Raw genomic sequence first — 19131 nt, 5'->3', positions numbered from 1 at the left:
AGGCAGTTGCAGCATAACTTCTAATGCAATTGCACAGACAGTGAAAGCTTAATGCAGCTGTGACCTCCCCTATGGTTAACATTTCCTTCCAGTTCTTTCCAGCTGTCACTGGGACCTGTCATTTTTCTCTTTAAACCCCACCACTCTCCTCTATTTTGTCGTATGTTGTAGGATCTGAAAGTATTTTCTGATTTATTTGAATCTTAAGGCTTTTATTTAGTCCAAAAGCAATAATTTAAAGTAAGCAGCAGTTTTTTAATATATCACTTACTCTAATTCTTGTTGTAGAATTAAAACCATTGTAAAATGGTTTTAACAACACCATTTCCCTAGCACTGTTTCTGGAAAGAGAATCTCCTCCAGTGCAGTCCAGATGAAAGGGTGGTTGTACCTCAGTTATACATCAGAGTTGGTTAACACGAGCCTTCTGTGAAATGCTGGACTTGGGTTCTCACTGGGCACCACCTTTTGCGCAGAAGGCAGTAACATCACAAAAGCCTTAACTCCTCTCCTCATGCAGGAAGAGGTCTCTAGAACCTCCCAAGCAGACACTGTTCACGTTCTTCTGATACATCTTTTCCAAGCCCAGGGTGTTGGTGGGAGATGCATCACCTCCAGGCTGAGTCCCTTTCCATCATTTCAAATAGCACTTTTTCCTCAGGTCTCACAGGACAGGACAGTCTGCAAGCAGAAGGAAAACAGCTTTAAGTGAGAGTGATCAGTTCATCCCTCTCCACCGTTCAGACAGGTGTGACAGATTTAATTACTATTTTATTAGATAACACCATTACTCGTGTGCCCAAGAACTATGTTAAGCACAAAAATAGCACAAAGAGCCAGATAAATAAACACCAAGGAAACTGGTACCATCACAAAAGTCACAGCCACTGTTAAGTGCTCCAGCAGGTGGAATGCAATTCTCACCCTTGATGGTCCATGTAACTCCAAGGTGAAGAGCAGCACTTTGCACATCATCACTGTGTAGCAGAAAGCCATCTTCAGTTCCCAGGGTGTACAGCCACCAGAGGCTTCACTGAAACCTAATGCAGTCAATGGAGAGGAACATTTTCAGGAAGTATGATGCAGGCCAAGGAGCTAAAAGACAAGTTACATGGTAATTTCCTTGAAAATGTACTTTTCTAATCAAAGTATAGCACACAAGACTCAAACAGCAAATCACAGAGCAACACATTGGCAAATGCAACCGGATAAAGAGCTGAGAAATGCCAGGATGTTCCCAGACTGTTCTCTCTGGAAGTTAACTGGAAGTCTCTGTGTTCAGGAACCCCAACAACCGGCAGCCTGGGGTCTTGCAGTGCATGTGCTGGTACAAAACAGGACAGTGCACACGTTTCCTGCAGAGCTGAAGAAAGGAATGTGGTGACACATGGAGGCCAGCTCCCCTCTGCAAATATTGCTCAGCCACAAGCTCAGGAAGAACCAACTGAGGTCATTGACTTGGCTCCCCCTCCCAGTCTGGGGCATGCTCTGCCCAAATAAGAGTGTAATCCACTCACATTGCTATCTAATCTTCCCTTAGTTTAAAGACAATTTCATTAGGCCATTAGGCTTTGTCAGCCAGGTTCACACTGCACAGCCTGGGGTGCACATACACCGGTGAAAAATGGGGAAAGAGAAATAAAGGCTTGTATCACTCTGTTAAGATAAGTTGTTATTTAGCCAGTCAAAGAAACACTTGTATCTCCAAGAAACCTTGTCCATCCGCTTTTTCCTTCACAGGAAGGAAGTTGTAAATTGAGGACAGAAAAATTCTGAGATGCCTGGGAAACCTGCCAAACACCAAGGCTCCCAAATGGTTCTCTTGCACAGGAACACTCTTGATACATAGGGACAAGCAAGACTGAATTCCCAATGGCTACATAATCAAGACAAAATGTCCCCGGAATAAAAGTTTTTTGAGTGCAACACTGAAAAAATTAAGCAAGTGTTTTTCCAGTTCTACTTTTCTGATGAAGAGTTTTAGCTGCTTAACTTTTTTTAGATTTTGTGAGTAAATGCTTGTAGCTTGCTTATTTCCATAGCCTGGCTTATATTACACATTATTGTGTGATTATACCGTGATTTTACTACAACTAGAAAACAACAGAGGACTCCTTTGTGAAGGGCAAGGCAAAACTACAAAATGAGGTGTGCAACATGTTTTCTCACCTCCTCAGTGCCAGTATCAGAAGGTTAACAGGGTCTGGGTTAGGGAATAAAAATGGGACATGTCACACATTGTAGGCCTGATGGGATGCAGCCATGAATGCTGAGAGAGGAGCTGGCTGTGGGCACTGCGAGGCCACCCCACTGCTGACAGGGCATGGCAACGGGGAGAGGTGTGCGAGGACCAGAGAAAAGCAAATGTCACTCCTGTCTTTGAGAAGGGCAGGAAGGAGGACCCAGGGAACTACAGGCGCTAGGAAGACAACAGACCGACTACTCCAGGAAACCATTTCCAGACCAAGGAGGACAAGAAGGTAAGCGACAGCAATCAGCATAGACTTACAAAGAGGTCATGTGTAAATTCTGAAGGATCCTAACCTGCAAGCCTCTGTGATAAGGTAATCCAGTCAGAGGGCATGGGGGGCACAGTGGATATTTTCTACCTTGACTTCAGGAAAGCTTTTGACACTGCCCTGATATCTCCACTGACAAACACTACAGCCTGAATAAGTGGACCATGAGGTGGACTGAAAACTGGCTGAACAGCCAGGCCCACAAGGCTGTGGTCAGTGGCACAATGTCCTGCTGGATCCAGGGAGCAGCAGAGTATCCCTGTACTGAGGCCAGTCATTTTCAACATCATTTATGACCTGGTTGATGGGACAAGGCACTTCTCAGCAAGTTTGCAGGTGATACAAAGCTGAGAGGAGTGGCAGCCAATGGCAGAGCAACATGCTGCCGCCATCCAGCAACACCTGGACAGGCTGGAGAAATGGCCCGCAGTATCTCATGGAATTCAAGTGGGAAATGCAAAATCCTGCACCTGGGGAGGAATAATCCCAGGCACCAGGACAGGCTGAAGGCCAACTAGCTGGAAGTAGCTTTGCAGGTAAGAACCTGGTGATCCTGGTGAACACCAAGTCCAAGACCCACTAGAGCAAAGAACATGACCCAGCCACAAAGGCAGCCAGTGGCATCCTGCACTGCACTACAAAGAAAATTGGCAGTTTATAAAGAGATGATCATGTAGTTTGACCATCCTGCCATGGACCTTTTACATGTAATTAAAAAATAGGCCAATGATTCTTGGGTTTTATGTATCCAGTTCTCTGTTTACTGTTAACACAACTATAGAGACAGCTCTGAGTCCCTTTACTAGGCCAAACACACCCAGAGGAGAACTAACCCAAATCTGTCTTGCTTTACCAGTAGAACTTGAACATTGTGGTCAAATTGAATCAGTGTTTAAAACTGGTAATTTGGAATTTCTGAACTAAGGTACATAAAACTCCCTCTAAAGCCTTCCTGTCAGTCCCACCGCAATGTTGCCAACAGCCAAGGCAGACGACACCATGCACTTACTGTGTGTGCTCTGAACTCTAGCTCAGGTTTTACAGAGCACATGGACACAGCCTTCCAAACCAAAGCCTACTGGCTAGTGCGAAGGCCAGTTTAGAATCAGAAACTACTACCTTGGTCATACAAACAAACTGGATTCTGAGTGCAGTGCATCAGCAACCTCCAGTAGCTCAGACATGACATCCATTAATGCGGCACTGTGAGTTTTGGATGTAGTTTTGTAGCCACATTGTGGCTAGTCAGAGTTTGAGCTGACTGCTAGAGGCTGTGTACGTACACTTCAAGTCCCTTAGTAACATGTTAACACATGGCAGGAATTATGCAAGGAATCACATTATCTGAAATAAAGTATTAGTTGATGTGTAGAAGGAGAACTACTCTATGCCAGATCACAAATCTGAACAAAAAGAGGGCTTCTAATTTCAGTAACTGCTGCATAAAAGCCACATACCCTAATACGTACCTTGTACTAAAACTTGGTTTAGGATTCCCTTTCCTGTGCTTAAGATACACAAGGATTCTGCACAAGCCAGTCTTCATCTGCATTTTAAGATTTTAATTGCAACCTAAAAAATAAGCAGACAATAAATAACTATGACACTTTAAAAAACGTAGAAAATACAGTAGCTTCTCTTTTCAAACTCCCGTAAATTATAGAATTATAGAAAAATCCATTCTCTACCCATTCTTACCATTTACTTGTTACTACAGATTTGTAAACCAATTTTAATTTAATTTTTACTACCTCAGCACTTTAACAACAGCTGTTCCAAGAACATTAACAAGTTCCTACATTTTCATACTTCTGCTTGGAGAAGATTAAGTGCAGTTCTCCTCCAAAGAGCCCCAGGGCATTTATCTCTGGAGGTTTTCTAAAACCCACATACTTCCAGTGACATAAGACATACTAACATATTGTCTCCTAAGCCTGCCAATGCACATGGCCAAAGTGACATTTCATCCTCCTCATATTAGTGCCACTACAATAATCAGGATCCCTGCACACAACACCTGAGAACCAAGTGCTCTCACTGCAGTCTCCTCCTCATTCCACAGCCTCCTGTGGCACAGACATAATTTATAAGGGGCAAAGCTATATATCAAAATAATACCACTGAACTGCAGTGAAATGTCCCACTATGTAATAACACATCAGAACAGACCTGCATACAAGTATCACTAAAATACACTTTAATAATAAAAGCATGTGATACAAAAGTTTAAGACTACAATTTTACAGCTTCTGCAACAGATCTGCTTGTATTTGCAGTAAGTGCAGTTAGAAGAACAAACAGCTAGTCAGAGTATTACTTTATTCCACTTACATTTATTAAATCATAATTAAAATTATTGTAATTCTATTAAAAGTGCCTAAATAAATGTGTTAATAAGGGTATGCATCATGAACTCTGTGTGTCTTCTTACAGAGTCATGTGCAAAATAATTATCCGAAGTGTTTAAAATACAGTAGCTCTGTGCCCCAGCCATTCAGGCTTCAAAACAGCTCTTGCCTGTACACACACATTCCCTCCTCCCCCCATTAAAAATCACCTCTTCTCCATAAATGCCTCCAACAAAATTACATGTGAGCACTGCAATGTTTGATAGGCTTAACATAATCCACTACTCAGGCACAGAAATGTGTTGCAGAGCCCAAGAGTCCTAACGAAATGTCTGGTGGAGGTGTCTGAAAAGATCCCAATTACTGCAGCACAAAGGGGTGAAGAAACTTTGTATGTTCTCCAATAAAGACTTCTTAAAACAATTTATCATCATCTTGAGGTCCTGTTTGATGATCAGAAAACTGAGCACACCCTGCAAAGTACTTGTTACAGAAAGAATTCCTTGGAAAGCCACACACAGGTAGCACCTTTCAGGTCAGCTTCACTTCAAGAATGGTCCCAAAAAAGCAACTCAGAAGTGACATAGGTGTAAATTACAACACACAACCACAAACATTTACAAGAAAGATAACATTTACCTTTTCAGACACAGCTGAAAACAGGCTGAGACCCGCAGCTCAGAATAAATACAAAGTTGGCACAATTTGTAAGTCCTATTCAAAGCACTGTTAATTCACCAATTCTCCCATTTGATTCCTTTTCATCTCCTCCCCCAGCTCTCACTCCCATGGTGCAGATTGCTATCTATCACATTTCAAAAGTTCCATTATCTATTCTGTACTGGACATTCATCAAGATGTGTATCTTATTTCTAAAGTAGAAATGACAGAGCAGAGCCCATTAACCCTTTCTAACCACACCTATAACTTTGCAAGTGCCAGTACTAAAATCATTAGGCAGGTGAAATGTAATAATGGCCATAGTGATGAACTGTGAGTCAGGCAGACCAGGCTGGAACTGCCATCTGGACAAGCATTAGTGTCCTGAGACATTACCTCCACATGGTGTAATTAATGCAGCTACTGATAGCTATGTGCCCACCTTAAGGGGAAGCTACAAACTGTACATATTTCAGTCTCCATTTAAATATAAAACATCACAATTATTTTCCCCTCTTTTTTCTTCCCCATCAACAAAGCTAAAGCATCCAAGGCCTAATACAGTCCTTCCAGTTTCTGTTACAGCCAGTGTGTATTTCGTGCTCTTGGTCACCCAGATTTACTGAGGATAAAGCAGTGAGCAATATTCTTGGCAACTAGTAGATACTAGTAACAAAACTGTAGCTACATAAATCTGCCTTGAAACCAGCCAGTGAGACTGCTAGTAGTCACAAAGTTCGTAGGTTCTGTTGGGTCTGTGCCTCTGTACTGTTTCTTCAGGATATTCTCTCCATAAAAAAATTACAATAATTCCAACATCTCACCCGGTATAAACCTACAAAAACCCTACTGTTTATGATTAACAGCAACGACTTTGTTAGAGCCAAACATATCGTAGCAGCCAGTGACGAAAAAAGGATTTCTAAGAGAGAACAGGAACACAGCAAAAAGTTATTTTCAAAGTAACGGACTCTGAATTTTCATTAATATGATAAAGCCTTTCTTTAAATTAAAGCTCCAAATGGGTATGATGCCAAGCAAAATGAAAGTGAAATAGTCTAAAAGTGTACCAGCATGATAAACATGCCTATTCTGAAGTGAACAGATGCATCACACATTAACTGAGTGATACTGTGCATATATTGTGCCATAATCAAGGAAAATTAAAAACCCACTGCCCATTTCCTCTGTCTCAAGTAATGACACACACTCAGGGTAACAGGGTACCTCCACTACTGTGTTTCCAACAGGGAATGGCTGTGTGGGAGAAGCACCAAGCTGCCAGTGCCGCATACTGAGCACAGACAGCCATGGCACTGTGACACTCAAGGACATTTACATTTACCTTGCACTCTGGGGCTGGGCAGCTTCACTGGCTTGACTGACACAGTAGGCCTTGAGATTTGTTTGGCTGGGGCTTTTCTGGGGTTCCGTTTTTTTAATTAACAGGATTTTTGCTGGCCACTATAACAAAGGGCTTCCCCCCTAAAATTACCCTGCATTTTCCCCTTTAGTTTAGGTCTACTTTGAAAAATACCTAGCAACACACAACGGCAGCGTGGGTAAATTTTGACCTCCACTCAAGTGACCAGATGTGGCATTTTGCATCAGCAGGCATAAGTAGCACTTTGAGAGTAGCAGAACCACTATCCAACACACAGAAAGGAAGAACTCCAATGCCGAGCTGTTCTCAGGAAAACACACAGTCCCTTGTGGCCACATATTTGGGGTTTCCAAAGGGAACCCGAGATGATCCGCAGAGCTGTGTTCATGTTTGCTTTTGTTCAGGTTTACCTATCAAAAGGTAACAGATAACAACATTGGCTGCTGACATACTAACACAACACACAGTGCTAGACATTTAAATGGTCAAGCAATCTCACCGTCCCCACTCTCCTCTTAGTTTGCATTTTAATCTGGCCAAACCTGCTCATCTCAGTTGTGAGTAGTCCCTGCTGAGGACAGTAAAACCATCACAGAATAAATTGTCACTTGGCATCACTGCATGGCTGCCAGGGATTGTAACAGACAAACTGCAGCACAGTTTTCCCCAATCCCTTGTTTGCCAAACTGTCCCCGTAGGAGCAGATACTTGCAGAATAGAAGCAAGTAAGAATTTAAGGAAAAAATTAACATTACCAAATTTAGTCTCAAAAAGAGTATTCAGTTCCCAGAAAAAAAAGGGGCTAATACTACTTGAACTGAGGTGGCAGTGCATTGAATTTCCTTGATAAGATTATTAAAAATACTCAACATCTATTTCACAACTTTCAATTTCTAAAGTGTAGGGTACCTGAAGTTAGCATATTACACAGAATGAGGAATCTCAAAGTAGTAACATTCCTCTTCTGGAATCAGGTTTCAAAAAAGGAAAAAACAGAGGCAGTTTCCAGCAGCCAGGCAATAGACACATACAAGTGACCACACTGTCATCAAGGGACATTTGTTTTTTTGTTTTGCCTAGATTGCAAAACTTCACCATACAGAAACTGGACTATTTCTTCAGTATTTAGGGAATGATGAGCATGTCTGTAAGTATTCAAACAGAAAGGACAAAGATTTCACCTGTGCAGCTTCAGCGAAGTCTGAATTCGAAGATACTGAAATTCTAAGTACTTTGAAAGATTAATAAAAATTGTTCATTTGCAAGTCATTATGTTCCTAGATGCAAGGCCATGTATTTAAAACAAAAGGAAGATCCCCCCCTTATTTTTTTGTAAAAATGATGCCTCACAATTTCAAAGAAGTTTGGGTTTCATCAGCAGAAGGGTTCTGAAATCTTTAACTTCTTAACATCACTCAGACTTCTATTGCACAGTATAATCATAGTGTTATATATAAATATGTGTTATATTTTTTGCAAAATCTTGTACACTGCCACGCTGTAGTCAAAATCACTGAAACACTCCTATGTGAAACAGCAACTCAATTCTCTACTCTTTAATACAGCCCGCTCCCCAATATTGCTGACATTCCCCTGTCGAGGAAACTGCAGCACCAGAACAGCTGGCTAAACACTGATTTTCATAATTATCCATTCTACTCATGTTGTTATTAATGCAGCAGAAATACCTTCTAATGTTCAGTTTTCTACTTTCAATGACTGTGTTCACGCCAAGCATCTTGGAAAAACCTCCAAGAACGGTATAATTTTCTCCATTCGGAACTCACACACCCTGTTACACGGGTGAGAAGTTCTGAGCATGTTGTAATACTTTACCTTGCCACAAACAGCTACAAAGTACAAAACTGTCGAAGGAGCAAGGGCATAACCCTTAACTCTCATCATCTTTCACCTAGAAATAATGACATACAGATGTGACTTCACAAATTAACAAAGAAAACTTAAGAAACCTGACAGATCAAAAGCATCTGAAACCTCCGTATTGGAAGCTACAGTTAAAATTTCATGAGCTTGTTTTGCCAGGTTCTGTAAACTCTGAGGTCCCCTATCACAGAAACTTACAGAATTTGAAACGAATTTAGAAAACTCTGCTGTAAACAAGATATAGCTGAGCCAGCACAGCTAGCAAAGAGTTAAGTGGTATCAGGATACCTCTACTACTTTAACAGAACTCAGGATACCATTGTGCCACACTGTGCAATCAAGTTTACAATTATGCAGTGTAAGAGAACCACTAAGATTTAAGAAACTTTTAAATAGTTCTATTAATTTTATTTCAAAATATTTTTAAATTGTTTTAAAGTAATAAAAATGTGTACAAGCAAAGCCTGAAGACAGTCTTCACAGATTTTACAGTTTTAGGACTACAGAAAACCAGCACATATTGTATCACAGAAAAATATAGAGTTGAGATGCAATGACCTCACTAGTGTGAGGATACTTTGGATCTTTCAAAAACTAAGGGGGAATTTAGTTTCACAGGAAACTTCCTAGACTGTGTATAATTCAATTTCCTCTAATTTAAAAGCTCACTATTGCTCAGGAATTGTGAAACTCACTGACACACAGCTTCTGAAGTGTTAGCAATGCTGCTTGACACAACTTCACACAGTGCTCCCCATTCCCTCCTGTAGGGTTCCTTACCTGTCATTTCTGCAGCAGGTGCCAAGTTAGGGCAGTGTCCTAACCTCCTTTTCCAACATAATGACAGCAGAACTGATTATCTTTGTGGGGCTACAATCTCTGAAGCTGTAAGACTGTGTTGGGGGAAGGGGCAGGGCAAGACGTGGTTACACAGTCCTTATGGTCAGCAACTCAAGATTCACTCAAAGAGCTTTCATCTTTGATGAGCTTCATTTAAAAATGTAAAATTTAACAATACTCCTCAATACAGACACCCATATTGAAATGAAACCTAATAAGGAAGCATTCAAATACCTAAGCATGTAATAGGGTTTAACATATAAAGTTTAATAAAAGCCAAAACTTTATTTAGATGACACAATCACAAAAGGGTCTAGCGACAATCTAGGTGGCTCATGCAGGGCCACCTAGTGCCAGTGCCCAGAACAATGTCTTCGCTCCACCACCTCTCTGGGCAGCCTGTGCCAGTGCTCCGTCACCCACACAGTAAAAATGTGCTTCCTGATGCTCAGAGCAAACCCACTGTGGTTCTGTTTGTACCCATTGCTTCTGGTCCTGTCAAAAGATTTGGTAATTCCTTGTGCAATTAAGTAACTTCCTTCCCGTGCTAACTCTACTTCTAACTCAGATTATTTCATAAAACACACACACCACCAATTTTTAGCTTCCACCAGAATAAAACTGTACTTGTTAAGAAACTGAAAATGTTATGTCAAATTTGAAATACACAGGAAATGGAATCTTATTTCAAGACAAAGACAATGGAACAGCAGTAAACACAATAAAGTGCAGGGCATCCTGCAAATGCTCTACTGCATATTGGTCCACGGACTTACCAAAACCACAAAGCAATGCTGAATAAAGGTACAATTTCTTGTGAAAATTTGTGTCTTGTGGAGAAAAAGCATTTACAGATCTGTTTTGATATGACCTAACTATTCCTTGCAACAAACCAAGTCTGCACTTGCCCAGTCCAGGCAGATTACTATTCAGACCCGGGCTAACAGCTGAGTGTAATGCCACCAAGAAACCTGTGAACATTTTCAAGACAGGGTATGCAGCAAACTCAGCCACATAAAACTGAAGAGCAAAGATTCTCTACTTGCTATTGCTGTACAAGCTTCATCATCGGGCAAGCCAGCACTCCAATTTGCTTTTTTGTCCTTTCTTGCACAACTGGCCACATTGCTGATGCTGCACCAGGCAGGATTTATCGCAGCTTCCAAGTACCATTTTACATTCCCTGGTTTAGTGGAAGTCACTACTACCTGCAAGACAAAGTTATTCTTCCTACCCAAAGTGAAACAGCTTTCTAAGTGAACAGCAAACATTTTTTTAAAAAGCATTAAGCCTCATGTCTCATACACAGAGCAAAGGAAGCACCTAGTAGCACGTTACAAAGAGGATTGAAAAGCAGTGTATTATCAGTAAACTCAAATCCGAATAAAGGAGCAGGCATCTCAGTAAGTGTTAGGAATACTAGTAACCCTTCCACCACATACTCCCCTTGAAAGACACTCCAGTTAGTTATCATTTTCTTCACTTAAGAGCAAAGTATAAAGACTTCAGTGATGAAACCCCCTTTGTGCAGGACTAAGCCAAAACCACACGGTAAGAAATGGCTAATTTCCTTTTGTTATCACATTACATGCAAAGGCAGTCAGTTGGCATCATATTCAAGACTAAATATTTTTAATCAAAAAGACTGATTCTTGCTACTATTTTTCACCACGGCTCATTCAGATTTCAACATGTAAGCTCATACTACAATTCTCACATTAAAAATATTAATTAAAACAAAGTTATCAGAATTATTTCAAGGTGACAAATTTTTAAGTATCAACACATTAATGAAACAATGGTTACAAACAGAGACTAAAATATACAAGCTGTTACTTCAGTTACCTGTTTGTGACTTTTGATATTCACAAGGAAAGAACAACCCTTCCAATGCACTACAATGTCTTGAAAAAGGAAACTCCACATAAGCAAGCAGCAGCTTCTCCAAAGCAGTCCACATTTCAAACCGAAGTCCTGCATACTGATGCATCCACTTCTTTTAAAGGTTAACAGAGTATCTCTGTGCTATCAGAGTATCTATGTGATAGCAGATTCTTGCACACTGCTTTTCACAGACCACCTTCAGAGCTGTTTGTTCTCACTTTGCTCAGCCTTGTTCTTACCTTCTTGCAATTTTATTTCCATCTTATTTTGGTCAACTTACTTTTCACTCTGAGCTCTCCAAAATCTCACACCTGATCAGCGTCTGACTGCTGGGTATGCTCTGACAGGGTGTGTTTATGTATAAAGTTTGTGTGATTCTAGTTCACACCAAGCTGTGTAAGCTAAAATAAAAGCAGATATCCCAATAGGTTTAAAGGTGATCCTTAGAACATGGAGGTAGCACAAGGTTTTCACATCCTTATTATAAAATTAGGGAATCAGAATCACCCAGCAGATTAGTTTACCTGTAACACACCTTGAATTACTAAAGGAATTTGTATCATTGACAGTACAAATGCAAACAGTTGGTATTTTCTGAAAAATCTCTACATGGTCTTTCTTAAGTCTCTAACTCTAGCTTGCTCAGATCCATGCCTCATTGAGAATACCACATTTCTACTAATGAAGTAGTATTTGGAAGTGCACTGCCATGACTGAAAAGGTGTAATCCAAGACCACTGAGGCTGGGAAGAGCTAATGCTGATTTAAGCACCCTGTGACTTTACCACTCTGAATCCCCACCCGCAGTGGCTGTCACTGTGCAACTCAAATTTGCTTGGCAGAAAAGATGGAGACACTGAAAAACACCCCTGTAGCCATAAAAGAACTGCATTACTGAGGCACACAAAGCAACAGCTGAAACAACAAAGGCACTACCACATTCCAAGTACTGGGAAGGCTGTGACAGTCGTGCAGCTGTACAGACACTCACTCATCAGACAAGCTACCTAAGATGCTGACTCTTTGACCATTCAGATTTATCACTATGGCAAAATAATTCTGTCCTTCATAAACTTAAAGCTTGATAACCCTATTCTTGTTTTGTCAAAATCAAGGCAAACTGGAAGGATGGGTATGTAAACTATATATATTTGAACTTCAGCCTTTTCCCAGCACAGTTTTGTCTTGCATATTTAAGCCTTTCCCTGCATGTCACTAATGTAGTTTCACCTTCTTTTATTTAAGGTTGGTTATGTAGACAAAAAGTAAAAATATGAGAAAATATAGCAAATTCCCCAATAACATAACTTTTCTCCATATCTTAATGAAACATAGGTTTTCAGACTCACTTTGACCATTAAAACATGTATTTTATTTGGATGTTTACACTGAACTACTTTTATTTATAGTAGAACTCTGAAATAACATCTAAGAATTTTAGATGAAGTTTCTAAGAGTCATATTTGGGGTGTTTAATTCCATGAGTTTTCAAATTCTTAGGTGCAGCAAACAAAGATGAGGTCAAACCATGACCTCCTGTTTTCCCACAATATTATCTCCCCATCTGTAAATCTATGAAAAGCACTTACCTACTTTTACCTTTCCGTATCAGTATTTCTACCCACTTGTGAATTCAGAAAGGGTAGCTAAGTTCTCATGTATTCTGTCACCTAATTTTTGTGTATTCTTTACACAAAAAAGAAACTCTGGAATCTAATTAATCCAGAACAAAGTCCTTTTTTTGCCCCATTAGAAAGAGCCATAAATTCTTTTTAAGGACATAACAGGTTAAGGATACATAAATGATGTTCATACACTAAGAAAACATATATGGAGAGATGTAACAACTTGCCAAATCATATAAAGAATTGTTTTTACTGTGCATCTGCTACCTGATGCTTTCCTTGAGCCCATTTCCATCCCGTTCAGTGTTAGAATCCTCAAATAAGGCTTTATAGCTCCTGTCTTCCATATCCTAAGGAAAATTTAAAGCTTTTACAACAAGCAAAAAGCTGGAATACACAACAGGAAACAGTCCTAAATGGAATGGATTAGGATAACCAGAGCAGGCCAGTAACAAGCTTCAAAGAAGAATGATTTGACCCATCCTGTAGTTGGTATGTCACCTCACAGCCTTCACATTAAAGCCTTGCAGAAGTTTGTGGCGTTTTCACCACAATTGTAACAGCAGGTTGGGGTTAAGGCACAATGTTCTCAATGTCAAACCAGTGAAAGACTGAGAGCTCAAGTAAGACATCTAGTAAAATAAACTTTTTCCACTTTGTTTGAAGATATACCATTTGACTTGTCCAATGATAGTTTTGAATATACACCAATGTTTTAAAAATTGGGGTTTTTAAACTGTAATAAACAGAAGATTCTACATTATCAGCTTCCTCAACAAATGCTTCAGGAACTAAGCAACACAGAATAATCAATCCTTTACCCTCCTTCACGTATGTACATGAACACTTTCAAACCTGTGAGTACTTCTGTGACTGCTACAGCAATAAAGCAGAAATACAAATGTAGTATCAAGGTTCTGAGCACTGAGTTTTAAAACAATGGTATGCTCAAGGTCAGCTTCTATCAAACTAGGCCTAAAGATGCAACATCCTCCAAGTAACTACAAGCACTTGAATTACCCTAATTCTGACATTCACACTACATGCCATAATCTCCAGTAAGTACCTGTACCTAAACTAACCAATTCTATTTGTAAGATGGTAGCAATGAATTAATACTTATAACTGGATAAAATAGGACAAATCATATTTCTTTTTAAGTCTCTGTAACAACATAATGGTCCCAATGTAAGGACTAAAAAATGCATGCCCAGTAGCATAATGCAACTCACGAGTATGATTTCTCCACAGATTTGTGCTTTCTCTGGCCCCCTCAAGGAGACTTACTCTAACTGTGACTTACTCTAACTCAGCACATTAAAATTTTCACTGTAAAAAATATGAAACTTAAACTAATTCTTCTTTTTCATGTTTAATCCAACTTGGAGAGTTAAGATTACTATTCAGAACAAACATCAAGACTTTTGGGCTTAATTTACTGTCTTGTACACATGCTTGGGATTAAAACCAGATGGAAACTAAACAAAACTCTTAAACTTTTTAATGTTAATACTGAAGTGTGCCCTAAACAGGAAGAAGTCTGGATTAATTGTGCAGAATATACCAAGTGATTTTATCCTCCTGAGTCAGCTGTCATTTCAGAAGCAGTAAGAGGCATACTGGACACTTCATTTACTTTCCTAATCAACACCTTTTCATGACTTGCTACTTTTTCCTCATATGCAATAGAAAAAGTGTATTTTGCTCAAAACATGCAGAATGAACACAAAACAGAAAGGAAGCTTAGCAATGAAAAACTCCTCTAGACAATTTACTTAATACCAATGCTCTAAAATCCCCCTTTCTACAGACATTTTCATTCAGCAATGAGACTAAAATATGAAACTGTACACAACCATGATGCAAGAATGATGGTGAACATGCAGCAAGTGGTATTACGAAAACTACACAAAGCGTAACACGGCAACAATAAACTGACACATATCCCAAAATGGTTCTAAAAGCATGGCCATCCCAACTGGCAAGTTTGCACAATTTTCACTTATAAACCAGCAAATTAATATATGACAATTCCTTCATACATTTTCTTTCAAAATTCTATAAATATTCAGTTTTTGAAATGCAGTAATTGTACTCTTCACACACTAAGGCAGAAACTTTATTTGTATTATTTGGCACAGCTCTGGTTCTGAAAAAGTCAAGATGTGGAACTGCTCCTGAAACAATGCTGAGAAAGTTCTAGAAGCACAATGTTCTAGAGTGGGAAAACACTGAAGACGAACTACGGCTTCATTATTACAACAGTTTTCCTTCTGTGCCTTCTGGAAAAGGCTTTTGATTGGAAGTTGATTAGAACTGGAGCTGCGGCTTACCTGTCACATGCTCTTTCCCTTAAAAGCAGAACAAAATACATGGAAAACCACAGTGCTATCATGTCAAAGAATGAACAACGTTAGCATTTCAAAAGACAGTATTTCCCATCTTTGTAATTGCAGTTTATGTATTTTCTTCCATGAAAAAGTACATGTGAATGGTCCTGCTTCTTTAAAGCAACTGTGCATAGCATCTTTCCTGGAGCAATCACGAAGAACACTATTTTCGATATTTTACTTGCTTGCATGTAACCTTCTTGGCAACTGCAGAAAGTGAACAGACAGGTCAAGCTCACATAAAATTTGGCTCAACAGTTTAGTGTACATTTTTTTCATTACTTCAAAGACTTTCCCTCTCAGATCAATTATCACTAAGAAGGTAGAACACAACATGTTACTTAGATATCTGAATTCCTCAACATGCTTACCTATTTGTTCTAAGATACGTATGTCTTAGAAGTACTGAAGATGCCTACAAAGTCACTTAATGAGAGCATATATAAAATTACATTCTCAGTCCACAGCACGAACTAACCCATGTGTGCACAGTGACAAAGAGTCTCGCTCTCCTGTCCGCTCCTCGCTCTTCTTTCCTTCCACACTGAAGGAGCAGAACTGTAATTCTCCCTGGGTCTCCTGTCCCCTGGTCCCTGCCTGGGGTCAGGGATGCAAGGGGGACACAGAGCAGGCAGGAAGCAGGACTGAGCAACAGGGAGGCCAAAGGGCTTGTCATATCTGCAGCAATGCAAGTACTGAATGATTTTAAATATGCACACAAGTATTTCCAACTTCCCATGACCATAAAAATATTTAAAACATTTGTAAGCAGTCTGAAAGACCAATTCCAGCTGGCAGTTCAAAGACTGCATTTTGTGGAACTGTGAGAGCTGGTTTATGCAGCAGAGGGTTTTTGTGCAATTTGACACTACATAAAAATATTTAAAGCTTAGTAACAGCACTGCACAGCAAATCCTTTTACAGCAAATAATGAACAGTAATGGAACTTTTTTTTAGAAAAAGAAACACATTGAAGTGCCCAGAACATCAAGAGCAAACAGATGCAAAACGAATTGCAAGAAATGCTTGTGATTTTTATATCTTTTTAGATTTATTACATTTCCTCTTCCACCTTGTATAAGCACATGTGTTATTTAAATACGAAAAACCAATTTTGCGTCAGGGTGGGTTGTGCACTGAGGTTTTTTGGGTTTGGGGTTTTTTTTTGAGAGAGAGGTGTTTTGTTTTGGCAAGGATTTTTTTCTTTCAAATATTCACTGGTCATAAAATTACTTTCCCTGTCACACAAATATTTATTACAGTGAAATTAAGGCCAAAAATTAATTAAAATACCTTAATCCCATCCCCCAGCTACTTGATAAATATGTACTATTTTATTTTCCTTTACCACAGTCTTCTGTTTGGTGCTTCTCTGTCTGACCCAGGTGTAAGAGTGGATTCTCCCTGGTGTGATGAGAGGCTAACCGTGTTAAAACCAGCTCCTTCATACTTACGACACCACGATGAGTGCACACTGTATACACCTTCTGTATCCAGCCACAAAATCAAGCCCTACAGAACAACTTCATAACAACAACACAGCAGAAACAGAGCCAACTGCAGTGACCCCACCCTACGCCCCAGAGTATTACAGTATTTTAGAACATCAATTATTTTCAGTTTTCCTGTGACTCTTTGGCCACCTGCACAAAACTAAACTCAGTTTAAAAAATCCAAGACATGAATGTAACTTGTATTTCCATATTTCCCATTAAAAACTAGTTGGTTTGTGGTTTTCATGTAGAACTAGATTTAAAGTTACTTTTGTGAATCTGCTGCAGATATAAAATTAAACCACACTTCTCCCACTTTCATTATGTTACTTTATTCCCTCTCTCCCATGTTTTTTCCAATTTACACAGAGGACCCTTCACACTTATTCCTGGTCCAGGATCTACACAGTTTTTTTCACTTAGAGGCAAGAACAGTATCTTTATTCTCACTGCAATTCTTTCAAATCAAGCACTTAATGTCCTGCATACAATTAGCATGTAAATTCAATCAAATTAATTATACAGCTATGTTTGACTCTATAGATATTGAGATATAAAAGCACACTGTAAAACTAGGAACAATCAAAGTGCTAGACAAATTATTTACCAAAACAAATGGAAAAACCTTATCAACACATGTATGTAGTAAGACAGTCCAGTTCCTTTTGAATTTCATACCTCTTATTATGAGCATTTTGTTCTCTGCTAAAGGGACCACATACAAACCAGTCAAGATTTTACTCATATTTACAAAATCACTTTTCTTTTAATGTGATTTGGGCACATAATAATCATTATATGAAAGCAGGGGTTCTTTTAATAGTTTTACCTACCTGCAAGTGAAAGAAAGCTTATCTGAATTTAAACTCTTTTAAGTAGTTCCTTTGATGAGGAAAAATGGTTGCTGTTCCAAACTCTTTTCCGAAGAAACCCATCTCTTACTGCTTTAAGAGTCAGGCTGAGTCCATTAATAAGAACACCTCCAGAATTCAAGGAAGTTCAAGATGGAAAAGACCTATTAAATCTATCCCACTAAAAGTGAACAGATGAAGGGTTTGTTTTCATGCATTAAAAATAAAAGTACTATTTTCATGAAAATTTCATGTTCAGTTTATCTACTCTACAAGTAACATTTTAAACATAAAATGTTATAAACTTCAGTATTTCACGGGTTACCATGAAAACATGCCTTAAATGCCTACAGCTGTCATCTTTTCTAAATATTTTATGAGAAAAACCTCAGAACTATTAACAAAACACCAAACTGGTGAGACCACCTACTAAGATTATTTCACAGTATATCCCAAAAGGCAACAAAACACCAATTCAATGGGAAAAATTATACCTGACATGAGGTATTCTACTTTTTAATCAATCCTTTTATAGTCACTGTGTTCTCACATTTCAGTAAGTGAATTTTTAAGAAAGCAAATACTTTTGGGTTACTACACTCCAACATTTTCCACTAAACTAGCACTGAATAGTCAATCATCTCAAGTAGTAATGTCTTAACTCTCTTTCCCACAGGCCACACTCACTCACTCCCTCCCTCCCATTCATCAATCAGGGACGTTTGGACGGATATTCCCTCAGGCTCCAGAAGTGAGGTAACAGCCCAAGGAAAGCACCAAACCCCAAGATAATTCTGCATCTTACAAAAGCACAGTTGCCCACATTAATAATTTCAGGGCTGCTGAGAAGACAACCACATTCCATTTGACGTATGTGCTCTCTAAAATCTGCCAGTCTTGCGCATGAGCACAGGCTAACAAAAGATACTGGATGCAGACTCTAAAACCACCTATGGATATGCACCACTTCTAGTCTTGGGAATGAGATTTAGAATCCCTTCACATTTGTGCTCCGATGTAAACTGACTCCAGCTGCTACTCCCTTCATTTTTCATGAAGGGAAAAATTACAATCCGACTTGTTAAAAATATTATAGAGAGGTACACAAAAACATTAGTTTCTGCAACATGCTTAAGTAAAATGAACTGCATGCCATCAGAGCACACCATTGATCTGCTAAACATCTCACCTCCAAGCGTATTTTTCTATTCAAAAGGCCTAAGGGGTTTTGGTTTTCACTTAAGATTCTGCCT

General features: G+C 39.3%; 1 protein-coding gene across 4 annotated transcripts in view; it reads right to left on the bottom strand.

Moving 5' to 3' along the window:
* Positions 1 to 19131, bottom strand: part of PSPC1 (paraspeckle component 1) — a 69885-nt gene that overhangs the window by 4046 nt on the left and 46708 nt on the right. The window contains exons 7-9 of one of the 4 annotated variants that reach the window (XR_011697740.1): positions 3989 to 4091; positions 925 to 1363; positions 392 to 681 (exon numbers count right to left, since the gene is read on the bottom strand). The gene's annotated coding sequence lies outside the window, so the exon portion shown is untranslated. Of the gene's footprint in view, positions 1 to 271; positions 682 to 924; positions 1364 to 3988; positions 4092 to 19131 lie in introns of all 4 variants that reach the window. The other 3 variants (XR_011697741.1, XR_011697739.1, XR_011697738.1) reach the window with 3 other exon arrangements.

Source organism: Pithys albifrons, chromosome 1 (genome assembly GCF_047495875.1).
Source record: "Pithys albifrons albifrons isolate INPA30051 chromosome 1, PitAlb_v1, whole genome shotgun sequence".
NCBI classification, from domain to species: Eukaryota; Metazoa; Chordata; class Aves; order Passeriformes; family Thamnophilidae; genus Pithys; species Pithys albifrons.
This window is presented reverse-complemented; position numbering and strand designations above follow the sequence as displayed.